Here is a 19,777-nt window from a genome sequence, read left to right on the forward strand (position 1 = left end):
CGAATTCATCAGATTTCGATATCTCTGGATAGTCTCCGAGGTGACAGCGATTGCCAAATGTTTTATGTGAAATAAAGCAAAGATTGAAATCGAAAATCAGAAATATAAAAAAAAACATATTGCTCCATTTTACGCTATTCAATAAACAGTATGTCAAGAAAGCGTTATGACAAAGAACACATTTTTTATATATTAATAATTTGGTTATCACATTGTTTTTTTTTCAAACTTATAAGAACTATAAAACAAAAATATTATTTTTGGTTTTCTTTCCATTTTGTTGAAACAATTACTTGACTAACTAATTTTTGAGTGTTAAAAAAATGTAAGCTCAGCAGTAATCTGTTTAATTGTTTTGTCATGCTAAAAATTACAATTTCTAATATTTCATATATTACGCATACGACTCGTGGGTTGTCAACTGCCTAGTACTTCCATGTTTATCCCTGTTAAATGGCCGGCTAATTCCAATGATCGTTGGCAATCCATGCATCTCATTAAAGCTGCGAACAAGTCTCGTTTTCGTCTGGAATTTTCTGTTTTTTTTTTTTTTTGGACTCATAACTCAGCTCAATATAAATCTGTTAACAAAACGCTTAATCCGCTTTGTGCGTTTTATTTATGACCATTTGATGGCGCATTATCGGATCAGGCACATGGCACCCGCCAAGTGGCAACTGGAAACTGACAACTGGCAACCGACATCAGGCAATGGAGCACATGGCTCATTGGACAGTTGGCAGCTGGCGCGCCTCATAATTGGATTCGTCACAGGCGCTCTTGCGGTCCTGGTCATAAATCGCGGGCTGCTTGAAATGCAAATTTCGGTGGTGATGTTGCCCCCAGACGTGGCACGGTTGCATGTCGATGTGAATGTGAATTGTGAATTGTGGAGTGTGTGGTGTGAGTATCATCGGCAAGGCATCAAAGTGCCTGGGTGCAAATGTTCGCCAGCCCAATTAACGCGAAGAGCAGCAATCAGACTTCACTTGAACAGCAAACTGTTTGCAATTAAGCGTCGATTTTCGGCAAAGTGCGTGGCTTTAACACAGCTGAGATACAACAACAACAACAACAACAAGAGGAAGAGGAACAACAACAGCATCACGAAGTCAACATGATGCAGAAGGAGCAGAATAAACAACAACAAGATGCAATTCATGTTCCTGGCTGGCTGCTTGTCGATGCGTAACAAAGGATAATCCACAAACTGACTCGTTTCTGACTCTTTTAGCTGATGTTGCTGCTTCTGCTTCTGCTTCATCTGCTGCTGCTGCTGCACCCACCAGCAACTCAGACACCGTCGGCAGCAACAACTACAACCCACGCCAAGAGCAACAAAGCGCAACTTCAATGAATTTCTAGATACCCTAAATATGCATATTACATGAATAAAGTTGGAAAATAAATTAAATACTTATTGGAATTTCAAATTTGTGGTTTTTATTGTTAAAACTAAATTTTAAAATTAAAATTATTATTATTACTTGAATAAAGTTGGAAAATAAATTAAATACTTATTGGATTTTCAAATTTGTAATGCTTTTTGTTAAAAATAAATGCTAATATTACAATTATTACATGAATAAAGTTGATAAATAAATTAAATACTTATTTTAAATTTGTAATGCTTACTTAAAAATAACTTAAAATATTATTTTAAGATATATATAAAAAGTATTAATTTACCTTATAATAAATTTACCTATTTGTTTTTCAACTGATGCTTTGAGTTGATATATATTCATGTAAAATACTTAAAACGGAAAAATTTACAGCGAGCATAAAATGTCTGCGTTTTCATACTGAAAAGTCTGCAGTTGTCAGCACTAATTAATGAATCTGTCGAGTTATTAATGAGTTCTGCTTGATTTATAATTATCATTTCAAATTATAGTTTAAGCTCTGCCGAGAATTGATAAAATCAGCCATATAATATAATGAATTTCATTACAATAAATGCAATTTTTAATAGAAAGCTGAGGCAGATTATTATTTTTCTGTATTTGTAAAGGATTTTAGCAACATAAAATGAAGATTACAAAAACCTTTAAATAGCTAAAACACTTCAACTTTAGTTTTGCTATCAAGTGGCAGCAACAACTGCAACTCGTGTCCACACCCAAGAGGCAAAGCCAAAGGCGAGAATTGCACAACATTTGACAGCGTCCAAATCGCATAACCTGCACCCACCCATCCTGGTTGGCTGGCTGACTGGCTGACTGTCCGTCTGTCCGTCTGTACGTCTGATCGTCCGATTGTCTCACATGTTTTTAGCCACGTTGTAGATTAAGTGGTTTTGCGGCCTGCGAGACATAGGAGTCTGCCCCAGGGGTCTATGTCTGGTCTATAGTCTATAGCCTACGGGCAGCGCATCTAATGCGCAAAGTGCTCGAAGATCGCCTCGAGTTATTTCAGTTTGCATTAATTAAACATTTTGGCAAGTACCTGACATTTGGGTGTGAGTATCTATATCCGTCTAGCTGTCGGATGGTCTGGGCCAATTAACTTTCGCCCATAAGTTACTATATACCCGTCAATTGGTTACGCTCGAGAGCTGTTATCCCATTCTCAGTTCCATTCTCAGCCTCAGTCTCTCTTGGCCCATTGCCCATTGTCCATTTCATCTGGCAGTCAACTTCAAAACAAGTCAGTTTGAGAGATAACAAAAACATCAATGCGAAAAATGAAAATCGATGCGAAAAGTGGCTATAAATTATGTCTGCGGTGGCGTCGATGGCGATGGCGTCGACTGCCCGCCAAGTTGATTGAATTCGCGTCTCTGATAAAACAGAATTAAGTTCTGTTACCCAACAACGACAACAATAAGTTGAAGAAAACTTTTACTGGCAGCGGGTGATGTGTCAGGTATGCAAAAGAGCAATATTTCTGAAATGATGAGTTACAGATGCGTCTGGAGACCGATGCGACTGCGGCTGCAACTGTGGCTGCGGCTGTGGCAACGTCTGCGGCTGTCTCTGCGGCAGTGGCAACAACAGATGCACAATATGCAGCTTCGTCTTTGCCTGGAATCAGCAACAAATTCACAACTTGCAACAGCCATCAGAGCAGTTCCCTTTTCCCATCACACTGCCGTCAGAGTCTCTCCAATAGTTACGTCTTTTTGACAGTACACAGTGGTGCAGGCATTATAAAATTATATGTTCTGAAATTTGAAAAAATTACAAAAGATTTAACTCCTATATATAATTTATTTTTTAACAAAGTACAAAAATAGTTATTATTTAAACTTGTAATAAAATAAATATATTAAAATAAAAATTGTATATTAAAATGCAGAAATTAGTGAATTTTAATATGAAATAAGTAGTGCAAATACCAAGAGATCGGGGGCTATAAAAAGCACATTTCATTTATAAGAAAAGTTTATCAACTAAAGTCATTTTCCAATGCTAAAACAGATTATATTTCATTCTGCATATAAAAATTCCACTTGCAACTTTATCATACCTCTTTTAATGCATTTAGTAGATATTATAATAATAAAATGTGTGCTCTGAGCTTCTAAATAAATAGACTATACTTTCAGCTGTTATCGCTCAGAAGTACACCACTGTGCGTTGTGAATCATTATCATATAGCATCTGCTGTTGGCTGCTGCTTCTGCTGCTGTTGTTGTTGTTATTGGTGCATTGTTTACTCAGTGCAGACCAAAACAAAAATCCAGTCGGTTGGAGTCCGGAGCCCAGACATCGCCAGTGAAGCGTCTGCCTTGCAGCGACCACCGAGCAGCAGAAGCAGCAGAAGGAGCAGATGAATGGTTGCTCTGCAGAGATGGAGCAGAAGTTGGAGTAGGAGCGGGGCATGACCATTCGCCATTGCTGCTGCGGTGACTGTGGCAGAGGCAGCGGCATCGGCAGAAGCAGAGGCAGCATAGCCTCCCTGACTGCGGTTTAGACACACTGCAGGAATCCTTCTTGTTGTTGTTGTGGTGAAAATGCTGGCAAGTAAATTTTATGGATTTATTGAAAATTGAACGCACTTGAAGGCTGAAGCTGCAAGGCAAGAGGTGCAAGGGGGGAGGGGGCTGAGAAACTGCTCGCCTCTCAGTCTGGGGGCCCCAACTGCAAAGAGTCTTGTTTGGAAAACAAATAGCAAAAAGCTGGAAGATGCTTTGGACCAGGTCGTGCCATGGATGTGAATGTGGATGTGGATGCCACGCGTTTGTTTGTTGCCGAGTTTTTGTATTTGTTTGTTTACAGAAACGCGTGCGGCCAACAACAACAACAACAAGAGCAGCAACAGCAACAGAAATAACAATAATAACCACAACAACATCGAGAACATCATCATATCGAGTGCAAAACGATGACTAAATTTGAACTCAATTAATTTTCTGCTTCAACTCAATGGGAGTCTGAAAAGTTTTCAGCTTTTGGCCCTACGATCTGGATATGCAACAAAAGGCATCATTGGTGGCGCCTCAGAACGAGTTGAGCGAGTCGAGGCCGGTTCTCAATTTGATTTACTTAGTTTCAACTGCAACTCTGCAACTCTTGCAAGTTGTGACTACGCCCACTCATTTTCCCAGGATGTCGACGCTGGAATTCGCTTTCAATGCCCAGCCACGTGGGCAGGAATCGGATCAGAGACGCCAGACAGTCAGACAGGATCATGCACTCAATGTGTGGACAGTGCCAAACACCTAGAAATCGGACAAATCTGTGCGAATCTATTCGCTTTTGGCCATGAATAAAAATAAAAAGTTTATTAACGAATTTTCCAAGAAACGTGCAACCATCTTTGTTCGTTCTAACACATCGCTTGAGTATACAAAGCACTCATAAATATCTTCAAGAAAATATATATCTATATACTTCTTTTTTTTGGTTTCTGGCCGACAAAAGCAAATTGAAAATGTTGTCGTTGGGTCGCCCACGCCAGGAGCATCGCCTGAGGAGGGAGGGGGACCAAGGCAGGGAGGGGCTAACGCGGCGCCTGGCGACATTTGAAACAATTTAAGCAGCGACAAAGCGGCCAGACAGGTGGCTGCCAGGTCGCTGAACGGAGGGAGTGAAGGGGGGCGTGGTGGGGCGGAACGGGACGTGGTTGTCACATAAATTCATTAATTTGTCGCACTTTGCGAATTGCCTTAAAATATTGTCAGCTTTATGGCGACTTTAATTATAGCGACGACGCATTAAAAACTAATGCAAGAATATTAATAAAATTCTCACAAATTTTCAAATCTTCAAAAGAACATGAGAAGCGACAATCTGAGGGGGTGTATTGTTGCCAAACTGAGGGGGGAAGGGGAAGGGGACAGTGAAAACAAAGTGAATGTCGTTATGAATGTTTGGGCATTTAAATTTAGCAAAATGAGATGCGACAAGACGGCGATCAGACCACTGAGGCGACAGAGATCTCGAAATAGATGTAGCACCAGTTGGTTATATTTATAACGGGATATACCCTAGACATAAAAGGGTAGTCACTAGAGAGCATCCATTTGTATGAGCCAAAAAAACTCACAAATGGTACCACAAATTCATAATCTAAGGTGAATTCTAAGACATTTTCACCAAGAAACCATAGTTCTAAAATCATTTCCTAGTCCGCGATTATTGAGTTGATATTTTTATCATGAATTATTACCATATCTTTAGTATTTTTAGTCCGATCCTGACAAGATTGGTATAGTATCGTGTTAGGACCAGGACGTTCAAATACAAAAACAAATTGTCTATAAAACATAATTTTCGTTCTTGCAAGGACTTAAAATGCAAAATTTTTCGAATCAAAAAGCGGGGACTAGGAGTTGATTTTAGAACTATAGTTTCTTGGTAAAAACATCTTAGAATTGACCGTAGATTCCGAATTTTATTTCTTCTATTTTATTTCTTCGAAAAATAGATGCACTCTAGTAGTCACACTTACGATATTAACTTTGATTAAGAAAAAATTAAAAAAAAAAGATTTGTTTGACTTATTTCACATATGTGTAATTTAAAGATAACTAAATCAAAATTTGTATATTTTATAAATAGGTTATTACATTAAAATAAATATGTATATTTTATATCATTAAAAGTTTAGCTTTGTGCTTCACAAATTTGTGTACAGAATTATTTGTTTGATTATATATTTTTATGTAGTTCACTGCATTTTGTTCTCAAGGGTATTTAAGCTTCATCATGTTGTACTTGACTTTGCTATCTTGTTTTATATACACAAAATCGTACGATGTTTCAGGCAGTGTGATCTGTCATGTATTTTTAGTTGGCCCGCGCGACAGAAGCGAAATGAAATCAAACGAAACAATTTGCAAATGTTTGCTGCAATCTGCGGCCCAAGTTGGCCACGTCTTACAAATGTACAATGTACATACACATGTATGTGTGTCTATAGGTGGCCCTATTTGGCCTATCGACGGCCGTCAATCAACGCCCACCTCTCTCTCTCTCTCTCTCTCTCTCACTGTCTCTCTCTCTGTGTCTATTCAATCAGTTAGTCACTTAGTTAGTTTGTCAATCGGCTGTCCCATTAGCCCCGACACTTGCCACTCGGCTAACGGCCCATAACTGCCGCCAGCTTATGAGTTTTGTGGCCTAAAGAGGCTGGGAGGGAGGGGGAGGGATAAAACTGAACTGTGGCTGCTGCCTAATCCCACCTTATAAGCAGCTGCTTTTTGGTCGACCTGTAAAAAAGTATGCAAATTGCTTATTGAATTGGAATTCTTGTGCCTGGTTCTTGCCATATTTGCGACATGGCTTGCCTACGAAATGAGTCGGAATAGCCTAAGAACAAGAGCGCAAGGTGAGGGGAGAGGGGTGCACAGTGAGAGCACAGACGCCATGAATCAAAAATTGTATAAATCGTATCAAGATATCCAAAGAGTCAAGGTCTTTTCAGCTTGGACGCGGCCCACATCTGACAGATCCCCGACGAAGTGGGCGGGACGGGGCGAGGGCAGGGAGCAGGGAGCAGGGGCAGGGCTGGGCACCTGGGCATACATAAGTAAGTTTGTAGTCGCATAATTAACATGCGCCAATGTTGCCAACGACATGACAACAGCGCGAACAACAAGAAGAAAAATTATCAAAAAAAAAAAAAAAAAAAAAAATGAAATAAAAACAAACACAAAAGACAAACTCTCGTGGGTGTCGAGATTTAATTTTGTTTTCGAGTTTTAATGCCGGTTTATAGTTGGGTTTTTTTTTTTAGCATTAAGTTCCATTGCACTCTGTTGGCAGGGGAGTATTTTTTAGTAGTAGTAGGAAAGGGGGACCCCCTCAACCACAGAGAATGTGTGTGAGTTTTTTATGATTTGTGCAGTTTTATGTTCAGCAACTGAGTTAGGCTATTTAAGCAAGAACATATCTATGTATTAATGTATGCACATAAATAAGTGCGAGTACAGTTTATTTACCTCACAAGTGATACACAGCAAAACGGTTATAACTGTCTATAAGTCTACAAAGGTGAAAGGTTTTGAAAGTCAAAAATACTTGTGAAGGTCTCAACAAGTGATAGTCAACAGTCAATATTTGTTATAGAATATATTGACAAATTGTATAAATTTTAGTACTTGATGTTGTAATTTTTTCTAGTTAAGTGTAAAGTTAAAAAAAAGAATTCCCTAACAAAAAAAAACAGGCTAAATATTTTAAATTAAAAATTAATAGAAGCCTCTTTAATCAAGACATCATAGTGCTTTCAATAAAAAAAATTCGTATTTCTAATATTTTGACAAGTGTTAGAGAAAAGTATTTTTAATTAGAATTTTATAGATAATTTAATAAATATAATGTTGTAAAGAAAGAATTTACACAGTGTACTCATTTTTATTTGCGACTTTTATTCAGCCAGACACATTCTTTTGATGCGTAAAGCCAGAGTTTAATCTAAATTACTAGATCGACATCTTCTCATAATTGTTAAACTTGTCTTCTACTGTTCCCGCTCACTTTTCCAGAGCTGACCCCTTGCCCCGCTGCCTACACTTAATGTGGGCCACACGCACAAAGAACAAAACAAAAAAAAAACTCAAAAAAAAAAGCAGAAAATCAAAAAAACTTTTGCATTTTTCATTAATAAAAGTCGGCGATTCTCAGTGAGTGTAACACAGTAACACATTTTGAGGCAAGAGGAAGGGAGGAGGAGAGGTGGCAATAAGTAGCTGGTAGTACATGAGACTGAGATATGAGAACGTTAACGCGACGTTGTTGGCGGCAATAACCAGTTACATTTTATGACTTTAGTCGAACAGGCCCCATAGATGGAGAGCGGCTAATGAAAAGAAATGAAGTCCGAAAGTAAATGAAACAAGTTGCAATACGCTGGGCAGTTGACCCTCTTTTGCTGACCCTAGTCAAAGGGGGGAAATAGAAAGGAAGGGGTTAACTACATAAATGAGACGTCGAATTAGAAATGCCATAGAAATGAAAACGTTAAGCAGCATTTCAGATTTTTAACGGCTGAAAATTTTGAGGAAATGCAACGCAGTCAACACCGATAACCCCATGAATGGCCGACACTTTGTCGGTGACAACTAAATTAAGTCCGAAACGTCACTTTACACCTCTTCCTCTACCGCTCTCTCTCTCTCTCTCTCTATCTCTCTAACGTGACTGGGCTAAGGCAACGGTAAGCGCGATTTTCTCACCGTTTCCAAAGGGCCTCAAAAGTCTAGATCCAAACAGAGCTGACCCGGGTGGAACCCGCAACAAATTCGGACACCCAAGCAGCGAAAATGGCTCTAAACGGTGATTATGGCGCTGAAGACAGGCAACAACAACAACAACAACCAGATGATGAACTACAACTACAACAACTATGACGACGTGGCCACAGCGGCTGTGATGACATTGCCAGGCGAAACAAATAACGTTGTTTTATGGGTCGTACATGTAACATAGAGATGACTCCCCGGCATTCTCCCTACCCCTCTCAACACCATTTATCGTGTCGATGGTGTCAGCAACCGAGAACAGGGCAACAACAACAAGGTCTACAGAATGTACCGTAAAATTTATGTTGAAATAAAACATGACACCAATAGAACAGGCCCAGTACCAGACCCTTACCCAAGACTCCAGATCCATAGACAGAGCCCAGTCCCTGCACAGAGAAAACAAAAATCAGTCTACAATCCAAATTTAAGCTTTTTAATTTAAGCATAATTTTTAATCATGCAAAATTTGTTAAGTTAAGAACAATTGCTTGGCAAATAACACTTAATATAATTCTATAATATAATGAAATTTTTTCCAGTGTATGCTCATTCCCTGAAGCAGGCACAACACTACAGCTTTTGTGCGCTTTATTAATTATGATGGAGCTGTGGAGCTCTGTCTATGCTGTTAGGCTATGCCTAATCCCAGAGAATTGATGATGGCGCCAATGTGGCTAACCACACAGATAATCCCAACAATCCGCAGCTTCCGCTTGCGAGAACAAAGAAAACAAACCGAAACAAATGTCGCCACAATTTTTGACAATCGAACTAAAGATGTGTCACCTTAACTGAATGTGATTTATGATCTCCCGATATCGTACAACTATAAATACATATAACTTAACTGTAGCTGAGAGAAACGCATGAAGATTAACAATTTATTAATGCAAGTCACAATTTCAGCTTTTTCGAGGGTGAGAGTTCCGTTTCCGCCCATGTGAGTTCAAAAGCTTTGCCGACAGCTCTACTCCTCTTTGTCTCTCTCTTTCTCTTTTTGGCTGATAGGCTGTGACAATTGTGGGGGTCGCATCCCACGAGGCCTGCCAAAAATAGTCGCAAAGCAAAGCAAAGCTGATTCCTCTCACAGCACGGCCAATAAACCTCAAATTATATGTGTCTACTTTGCACGCAACGACATTAAAACAAATTGAAATTACCAAATGCATCTATGAAATTTATCGCATGACTCTGGCACAAGGGAACGGGGGCGTGTGGCAACATGGACGATCAGCTCTTCGTTCGACGACAACAGACAATTAATTTATGCACATCAATCTCAATCTTCACCGACTGATACTCGTATCCAAGTATCCAAGTTCGTCTGCCCGTCATTGCGTTCAAAATTTGTGTGTTTGTTATTTTGGTTGAAATTTATTTTTAATATTTTCGTAGCGCTGTGGTCTCTGTGGTGTCTGCACTCGGCTTCCCCACCTTCACCACCCTCCATTTCCAAATCTAAATTCAGTTCCGATGCCAATGCTGTTGCCATTGCCGATGCCTTCATTGTGGGCGGTGGCCGAGCCCGATTCGAAAAACACAATAAATTAAGAATATTTATTTGTTTGCGGTAATTGTGCGAATAATTGATGATTATGTGCTTTATCCACATCCAAAAAAAATTGCAACCAACTGCAAAGCGAGTGTTGAATGATTTTTAATTAATTTTTAAAAAGGTTATATTAAGTTGACCCCTGACACACACAGTAATTCTATGCTTTCGACGTCAGCAAATGTCAGTTGAAATAAAGTGAACTAATATATTTCCATACAACATATCTATCAATGTAGCTCAATGATACTACATTAATAGATTTCAAAAAGATTTATTACCCTCCATGCTATATTAACTTAATCAAATTTTGCTTAAATAACTTTGAAAACAATTATTTTCTTTAATCAGACCTGTATATATGTTATTAAAATTAAAAGACTATTACAAGCTTTTCATATAAATCTTTAAATTACACTATGAAATCTTATATTGTAAAGAGCTATTGATATCTAACAATTTACCAGCTTTTTCTATTTTATATGTCTTGTATGCTTCTTTCTTAATGTGTGTAATTTAGTTGGAAAAACAAAACTTTAGTTCATTACAACATTAATCTAGTTGCATGCAATCTAAGCGTAAAATAAAAATGTAATTTTCTAACCAATTTCCAAAGTTTCGCAAAGAAAAACCGCCCCTATCTATGGTATCATTTAATCCCATATAACTTTTAGGATAATTTTCTAATTCAATTGAGGCTGTTGTGCCTTAACTTTTCTTCAAAAAAGAATAATGACAACAACAAACGGGTCGACAAGTTGGTTGATGGGAAAACTCGACCCAAAAGCGTCTAAATAACGAGCCACATACAAAATGGTCACAATTCAAGCACAAAACCGAAACGAAACGGAATAAACAGATTTTACGAGTCTGCCAACTGAAAGTAAACTACAAATGTTTACACAACTTGGCCTAAAGCAACACCACGCCAAGGATATCCAATATGAAACAGGAGCAGGAGCAGGAGCAGGAAAAGCGACAGGAGCTGGGAAAAAGTTGGTATAAAAATTGAAAAACTTTTGCCGTTGTCTTGTTTCTTTATGATGATGACGAGCGACGGCAGCGTGCAACCTGTGCCAATTTTGGGTTTGGAAAACAGACACGCCTACCAACGCCTACCAATGCCAGTCCGCCCACATAGGCAATGTAGGCCAGATAAATATAAAATTTTGGCGGAAACTTTCTCGCACGTCGACTTCAAGTTTTCCACCCAACTGAAATAGATTTTTATCTTCGAGTGGCGGTAAAGTACTGTCGAGCTATAGATACAAATGTATCTCAGGCTGCCTCCCCCTTAACTTTGACTGCATTTGACTCTGTCTGAGTCTAGAGTTATCTTCTACTTATCCACTTGTCAAAAAGAAAAACGAAAAGAAAAGAAGTTGCAAGTGCACTGCATGTGTGATGAAAATCCCAAAAGTACTGCTTGTCAGAGAAAAGAGACGAGCTCTCAGGGATTTGCATTTTCAACTCTAATTGTCCGGAAAATTGTATGAGAATAATTCGCCAAATGATAGCATGCCAAATGCAAATCCCAAAGCAAGAGAAATGCCAGTGAGAGTGCGACTTGAATAAATATTTAAGTAATTTCAAATTTCACTTAAATTGAAAGGAAGAAAAAATTTATGCTGCCAAGCTGTGAATTTTGACTTTGCGGTTAGCTTAACTTAATCAGAAGTCGCATATCAGATCAAGTATTACATTACATTTTCTCTCTCCTTCCTTTCTTCTCTTGTAGTTCTTTGCTGCGGTTTGGCAATTTTGTTAAAGATACGTAGCGCCGATATGAGTAAAATGTGTGCGCCGAGGTGAGAACAAAGCGCTACTAACCGCACATTTTGAGCGCGTGAGTGAACCGAGTACTACTCGTAGATAGACTAAAAAGATAGCTAGAGGGAGCGAGAAAGGCAGAGAGAAGCATGAAATCGTTGCCTACATATGCACGTTGCAATTTCGGGCTGATTTTAATTTCTAGATTTAAAGCAACACATTAAATGATAGTTTCGTATCGGAATATAAGATTTCAAAATTAAAACTAAAGATGGGAAGGAGAATCTAAAATTTTCGTGACACGGCACAGAATATATTTTCTAAAAAATCCAAAAAAAAACTTAAATTTTTTATAAAAAAGCTATTTTTTAATTGAGAAATATTTTTGAATTTAACGTTTATTTTGTGTAATAAAATGGTAAAATAAATTAAAATTAAAAAAAGGAAATAAACTGTCAGGCTTGTCAAAAATAAAGAAACTGCTATTCAAATTTGAATTTCACAATTTAAAAGTCAATATATTTTAGTCAAATCATTCTCTTTTATATCATGTCACTTATTAGAAACATGGCTGTAGCATCTTTATTTAAAAGATTACAAAATATTTTCATTTTAGATAACTTAATATCAGAGCTATAACAAGTTTCTGTTTCTGCTTTAATATGCTTTTATGTTCTTTATGATGGAGTCTGTCTTTTTACCAGCATTGTTCCATTGTGTTTACAGAATGTTAATGGTTGGCAAAAGACACGTTTCACCTCATCCGTCTCAGCACTTTGTCCATTTGCGAAATAAACCGCAGAAGAACAAACGCTAAAGCCGTGGCCATTTAACCGCTCTCATCTCGGACGGACCAACATTTCATGGAGCGGACCGCATGCCAACAAGGCCTAATTGCAACTGTGCACACTGTGCACTGGCCACGCCCACAAAATGTGCAAACACTCTTCGAGGAGTGTGAGTGTGAGTGTGAGTTTGTGGGTGGATGGGTGTTTCTGGGTGGCAAGAGATGCATGCAACAGAGCTGCTCCTTAATTGTAGTGTTGAATGTAAACACGAGGGAGTGTAACTGAATAAGTAAATGGATAGCTTTGGAGTTACACTTACTTAACGTATGTATCCTTGTGTCCATTACCTGCACTTGATCACCAAATCGCGTGTCAATGACATTTCCGTTGGCTAATTTTTCAATTCACCGCCCCCCTCCAAAAATACACCAGCTAATGAATAGAGTAAAGTGCATTTTAATTAAGCGAAAGGCATAAACAAATTAAACTCGACATTTCTTCAATTGTTGTCGCGTGTGCGAAATGTCAAACAAAATGGCGTCGATTACCGTTGACATGTGTATAGGCTTTAAAGTTTCCATTGAAGATTAATGCAGAATTCACTATGAAAATTGAATCAAATGACAGTTGGCAAAAACAGAGCCCCTATTAAGATTAATGCATATGGAACACTTTTTTTTGTTTTTGGTATCTGTAATTATAAAAACGCTTAATGTTTGAATTAAAAAAGGAGATAGCGTTGATCGATTTTAAAAATATAAAATGAGTTCATCTTTATTTAATTTATGATTAAGATATATGTTAATACTTATTTAATTATTTATTCATAGCCTATACAATCACACTGTTGAATAAATAAGCACTACTTAAACAATGAATTAAAACATACTCCATCATTTTAAAGTAAAGGTCAGCTGTAAATTTAATTACAAAAGAAAACTATTTAAAATGTTCATTATGACTTTGCGCTTGACTCAATAACCAACAGTGAAACAAATTGAGAACAAATGTAAAAAAGAAAAAGTAAATCAGACACACACAGAAGTTCCCGGGATTCCCTGAAGTCTGTAAATCAAAACATATCAACAACAAAGGTGAAAATCAGGTAAGACAATGAAGAGATTACATTTACTTATTCTATCCGTTAGACCATAAACAAGTTCCTCTCTGGTTGATGTTGATTCTGATGCTACACACGAGATAAAGATAACCAAGAGCAGTGGCGCTAACAGGATCATAAATCTAACGATATAAATCTGTGAGTCGGAGCACTCTCTTTCCCATATGAGTGTATGATGTGGTGTGGTGTGGTGTGTGTGTCCCTTGACCGGAGGCGTGAGTTGTAACAATTTAGAATCCTTGCACACGCAGATTTTGAATTACTTTCGTTTTTATCACCTGTATATTTGTTGTCTGTATGAGTTTTGTTTAGTATAATTTACACGCGAGCTGCGTAGACGAGGACAAAGACGCTGACGTTTCACTTCATCATAAATTCACCTGTCGTTGCAGAGTTCATCCTGGACCGGACCTGCTTCCGTTGCCCAACCTGTGATGGTGGGAAAAGCATTTGGAAATTTATGAATTTCGACTGTGTGGCAAGTGCGCGAATATTTCGTGGAATTCTTTTTCACCCCGGTAGAGTCCGAGTCCGGGGCAAGGCGAGTCATATAGCTTGGCTGGCGCGTCACTCGAATTGAAATTTCATTAGTTTTACGATACGCGACCATAAAGAAATATCGAGAGGATAGGCACGCACCTTAACGTTAACGTTAACGTCATGGACAGGGACAGCAACTTGGACATCGTCGCCGTTTTACGACCCTTCGCTAGAAGGCCACAGCGTCAGCAGAGGGAGAGAGAGAGAGAGAGAGAGAGAGAGAAAGAGAGATGTTGATGTCGACTGAGAGGCGAATACAGCTCGATGAATTATGGAAAGCGATTTACATTCTCCCACTCATATTTTATATGTTGTTGTTAATGTTTTCATTGGTTTTTCTTCTTCTTCAATAATTTTTTTTTTTTTAATTTTTTTATTTGCGAATGCATGAATTATGGATATTTCCTTATGGAATGCGCCTGGCATGCATACAAAGAACTAAAAACCGAACTCAGAATCGAACACCATAGAGAATGATGCGAGAAAATTTGTTATTGTAGAAATTTCTTAAAATTTATTGAACCAACTCAGAGGGTGTAACGAAAACACAAATATCATATATTACGGAAGAGCACTGAATTGTGTAATATGTATAATTCGATTTGCAAATGATATAAGGCATAATAAATAACATATGTTTGAGATTTATCATTGGCCAAAACAATTTGTAGAAAAGTTAGCGAGTTTCTTCCATTCGATTAGGTTATTTATTCAATTGTGGATAAAGTATGTTTAAATAGATTTTATCTATATTTTATCGATTACATTTAATATAATGTTTTTTCACCTTCAAGTCATTATAAAAAGGTACGACTGTGTAAATATACAACCGTTAGCATTAAATGTGTACAGGAATGACAATCATTTAATCACATGCATATGCCAAATATGAAGGAACATAAAAAAGGGCATGTATATGCCGATTGGTATTTCCCCCCATTTGTAAATCCCTTACTAATACCTGACGATGCAAATGACCGCCGCTAGAGGGCGCGAAGTATATTTGTAGCTGCGTTGGCAGCTTTTGGACATCCATAAAAACACAGCGCAATAAAATATGTTCGAGTTCGAGACACAGTCAGACAATGAGAAGAAGAGGGGTAAAAAGGGAATGTGGAGAGTAATTGTTATATTCTTAACAATATTCCGGAAATTTATGACCTATGCTGAGTTCTGCGGCATGCTCGCTTCGCTCCTAGTTGGGAATGCTTCTTTTTGGGGAGGGGAGTCTAAAGAGTGTTTCGGTTCTAGAGTCGCCATTTTGCTGAATTGGTGAAAAATGTTGCGAAAAATTTAAATGCGCTCGCAGCGGGTGCCAAATGGAAATGGAAATGGAAAATGGAATGGAAAGATGACAAATGATTATGGAGCATAATAAATTTCAGCGCTGATTGAGCGAAATGCGAGCTGCGCCACTAGAGCAGAATCAGAAAAGAAAAAACCCATGCAATAATATGCATAATGCACAAAGAAATGGAAAATATGAAGGAAAAATGGAAGATTTTGCATAACAATGCAAACCTTGAGCAGAAGTTAGTCAGTCAGTCCGCCAGTGAGTCCTGTAGAAGTATTCCTTGCTATTCATTAATGAAGCTAATTTGCTGTTAAATCTCTGCAGGCTGTGCAGGTTCCTCAAGCTCACTTCGAATTCAATTGCAGCAAACAAAGAAATAGACAGAGACTGTGATGAACACAGAGACTGAGACAGAGATGGAGAAAAGTTGATCCTTGTGCTTATGTATGCCCGGCGAGTGACACGAGTGTCATCCACTGCTATCATATCTCAATCCCAAACAAGTCCTTTCTATTGTCCTTGTCCGGATAAATAACAAGAACTTGCCGAGAAAGCAATTTTATTGTTTCTTGCGCATAAAATCTCTCCTTCTCTTTGCTTGCACACATGCGATTCGAGTCCTGGCTGTAGACTGCGTCAAGTGGAATAAGTCCTTGCCTAAAGAAGTTTGAATTTATTTTGGTTCGAGTGACTCAGCTACAAGTGCAACTTGTCCTTGCGCATTTCTTTCTCCCTGATTGGGAACGGTTAAGAAAAAAGTTTTGAGTTCCTCTATCGTTTCTCAAACGCTTTTCTTTCCTTTTATCCCCGAGCAATTGATATGAGCCAAGCAATAAACGAACAACTGACACTGTCTATTGAGTTTACAAAATCTAATGCACTTATGGATTGGTTAAGGCCAACAAGTTGCGGAAGTTAGTACACTGATAGAAAAATAGGTAACAAATTCGGATTTAGCCAGTTAACTGAGAATTTTCGAATTAAAATATACTACTTATTTTTGTATTTGTCGTTTGAAGTTTTCAAATAGATATCAACAATTGCATACATATTCATTTATAATGATTTCACATGATTTCAAACCAATTCCTGGCCAAGCTTAAAGTCGAAACTTTGAAGTAAACACGTCGAGTCATCGACAATGCAAGTGACTGTAAATCGTAGCGGTATTGCTGCCACACACAACAAATACACACATCATTTTGAAACAATGACAACAAAAATGCGGCACCCACAACAATGAGACAGCAGCAATTGTTGGTTGGTGTTGGTCGAGCGAGGAGTTGGTAGATAAAAAGGGTAGTAAAGTGGCAGACGAGGGGTCTCTGTAGACCAAGTCAACAGCAATAAAATATTTAAAAACTAAAGAAAATGAAGTCATCTTGTGCAAATATGAAAACAAAGTCAAGTGTTAATTTGCGTGGGAAAACAATTTCATATTGTGGCTCATGAGGCTTCAATGAGGCGGCTAAAAGTTCTTTTGATAAGGTCTTGGGGTTTGTACCCGCAACGACAGACAGACAGACAGACAGACAGACAGACAGACAGACAGTCAGTCAGACAGTCAGTCAGTCAGACAGAGTCATCGGTGTTGATGTACCCTGAAAGCAAAAGTGTGTAGCACTTAATTGTATAATTTCCACATACAATAAGTTGATTTGAAAAACAAAGCCAAAACTGAAACTGGAACTGGAAACGGTAGCTTAAATTGCTTGGAGCGTGTGAAAAGGTTAAAGGGTAATGCGCAACGGATTCCGTGGCGGCTCTTAACTAATCACAAGTGCTTGCGATTAGCCAAAAAGGTCAAAGCCATGTAATTCGCTCAAGCAAATTAGAGAAAATGCTGCCCATTAAAAAAGCTGCTTAAAAACCATTGCCAAACCAAAAGTCTACTACAAAATTGACCCTACGAAACATTAAGTTTGAAGTACATCAAACAGTTTGTTGTCTGTTATCTCAAACTAACAAAACAACAGCAACAACACTAACAACAACAACAACAAAAGGCAACCGCAAAGGTGCCACCAACTTGGCTCCAACTATGTCATTAAGTGTGTGTGCGGCAGGTGGGAGGGGTGTGGCAAGGGGTGTAGTAGGTGGGGTAGAGGGGAGGTTAGAGAGTGCCCAGAGAAGATTGAAACTTTTGTGCTTCGTTACGTTGTTGTCACCATCATTGTTTGTTTGTTTCTCCTTGTTGTTGTCTTTGGTTATGTTATGCGAATGACATTTTCATGTACTACAAAAGTTTCTCGACCGCTTCTCGTTTTCATTATACCCTGCAATCAAAGTCGCTACGAGGGGCATATAAGTGAAAGTGAAGGTATTAGTTAATATAGGAATACAACTAATTAAAAACTTCTCTCAATCTTAAATGTTTCTTTTTAATATGTTCTACTTTGTATTTAACTTTTAAATAGGAAAAAAAACTAACAAAATACAGTTTTGAGTAAAAATACACAGTTTGTTAAAGTTATGTTAAAATAATTTCCTCTCTGTTATTAAATTAAATTTTCCTCAAAAATCTAGTAAACATATTAAAGGGCATTTACTAGTCCAACATAGCTGCTTTTCCTAATGCTTAGTTGATTGCTGTATGTGCTGCGCTGTGGGAAAATTTATTTATGATTCTTTAATGCTATAATTTCCAGGTATTTTGTTTGTCGTTGTTGCCCCGTAAAGTTGAAGCTGTTGTCAAAACTAACGCACTTTTGTTTCACTTATGCGGTGTCAGAATTTATTATGGTCAACACACTCGGTCAAAACGCTTTCCAATTCATTGAGAGTTAAAGTGAACAAGCGAATGCATTTATACGATTTAATTAGATTGAGAGAAGCCTATCAACACCAATTCCAGACATGGATCCATACCAAATGTAAATGCTGTGAAAGAATCCAATTCGAATTAATCAAATCATCATGGCAGCTGATCTCTTCCAACTTGAACTCGGCTCAGTTGAGCATGCTCTTTGATCTGAGATCGCGAACACAAAAACATATTTCAATTATTGGGCCATGACCGATCGACTTGAGTCGAGTCAAGTCAAGTCGAAGGCGATTCAGAAGGCGCTGTTTCTGCTGCTGCTTTTGACCATGGCCCTGATGGTTTTGTAGTCGAATGACGGCGTCTGGGGCGTGGGGGCATCAATCAAAGCCGCAACGCAACGCAACGGCAACCAAATAACAAAACAGTTAATAACAACTACCAAAATGTGGACCAGAGATGGGCGCGAGTGCAATGCATCATCGACAGCTCCATCAACGTCATCGCCAGACTGCAGCACAGAAGAGAGAGAGGGAAGGAGTGGAGGGAGGAAGAGAGAAAGGAAGGTAGTGAGGGGAGGCGCCCCCTTTGTGTGTGTGGTCGCTTGTGTGGTTGATTTTCAATTTCATACGCACCGTTGGATGCCGCCCAATATCGATGAGAGCGGCATTTTATTGATTAACGCGCTGCCACCCAGTTCCCAGATCCCATTCCCTGACCCAATCTCTGACCCAATCCCAATCTCAATCGCAGCGGCCAGCAGCGATTTTCAGCACTTGCGTGGTAATTAAAATGTATTTTCTTTTGATAGTGCCTAATGGGTTCACTACGCTGGGTGGTCAATCAGCTAACTCAACATTTCTCTTTCACACACACTCTCTCTCTCTCTTTCTCTGCCTTTTGGTGGCAGCTGTCGCAGCTGAGCTCAGGCCATAATTCAAAGTCCTCGTCGACGTTGACGTTGACGTCGTCAGCGTCATTGCCAACATCATCAATTTTCTGAGCGAGCCAAAAAAACAATACACACACACACACACACACTCACTCAAAAGTTACAAACAACAAAAAAGTGTTAAAGCGCGAAAAGCAACAACTACGAGTACAACAAGAACAACAGGAACAACATTGAGCAATTTGTTTCGCTTTGTCTCTCCACTGTTTTTCCCAGCAAACAAACAATGCGCAGTCGCACCAGGTGAACTTGTCCACCTTTCAACCTAACCACCCTCCCCCTACCACGCCCCGTCTCCTGCCCAT

Source organism: Drosophila innubila (genome assembly GCF_004354385.1).
Source record: "Drosophila innubila isolate TH190305 chromosome 3L unlocalized genomic scaffold, UK_Dinn_1.0 0_D_3L, whole genome shotgun sequence".
Lineage (NCBI taxonomy): Eukaryota > Metazoa > Arthropoda > Insecta > Diptera > Drosophilidae > Drosophila > Drosophila innubila.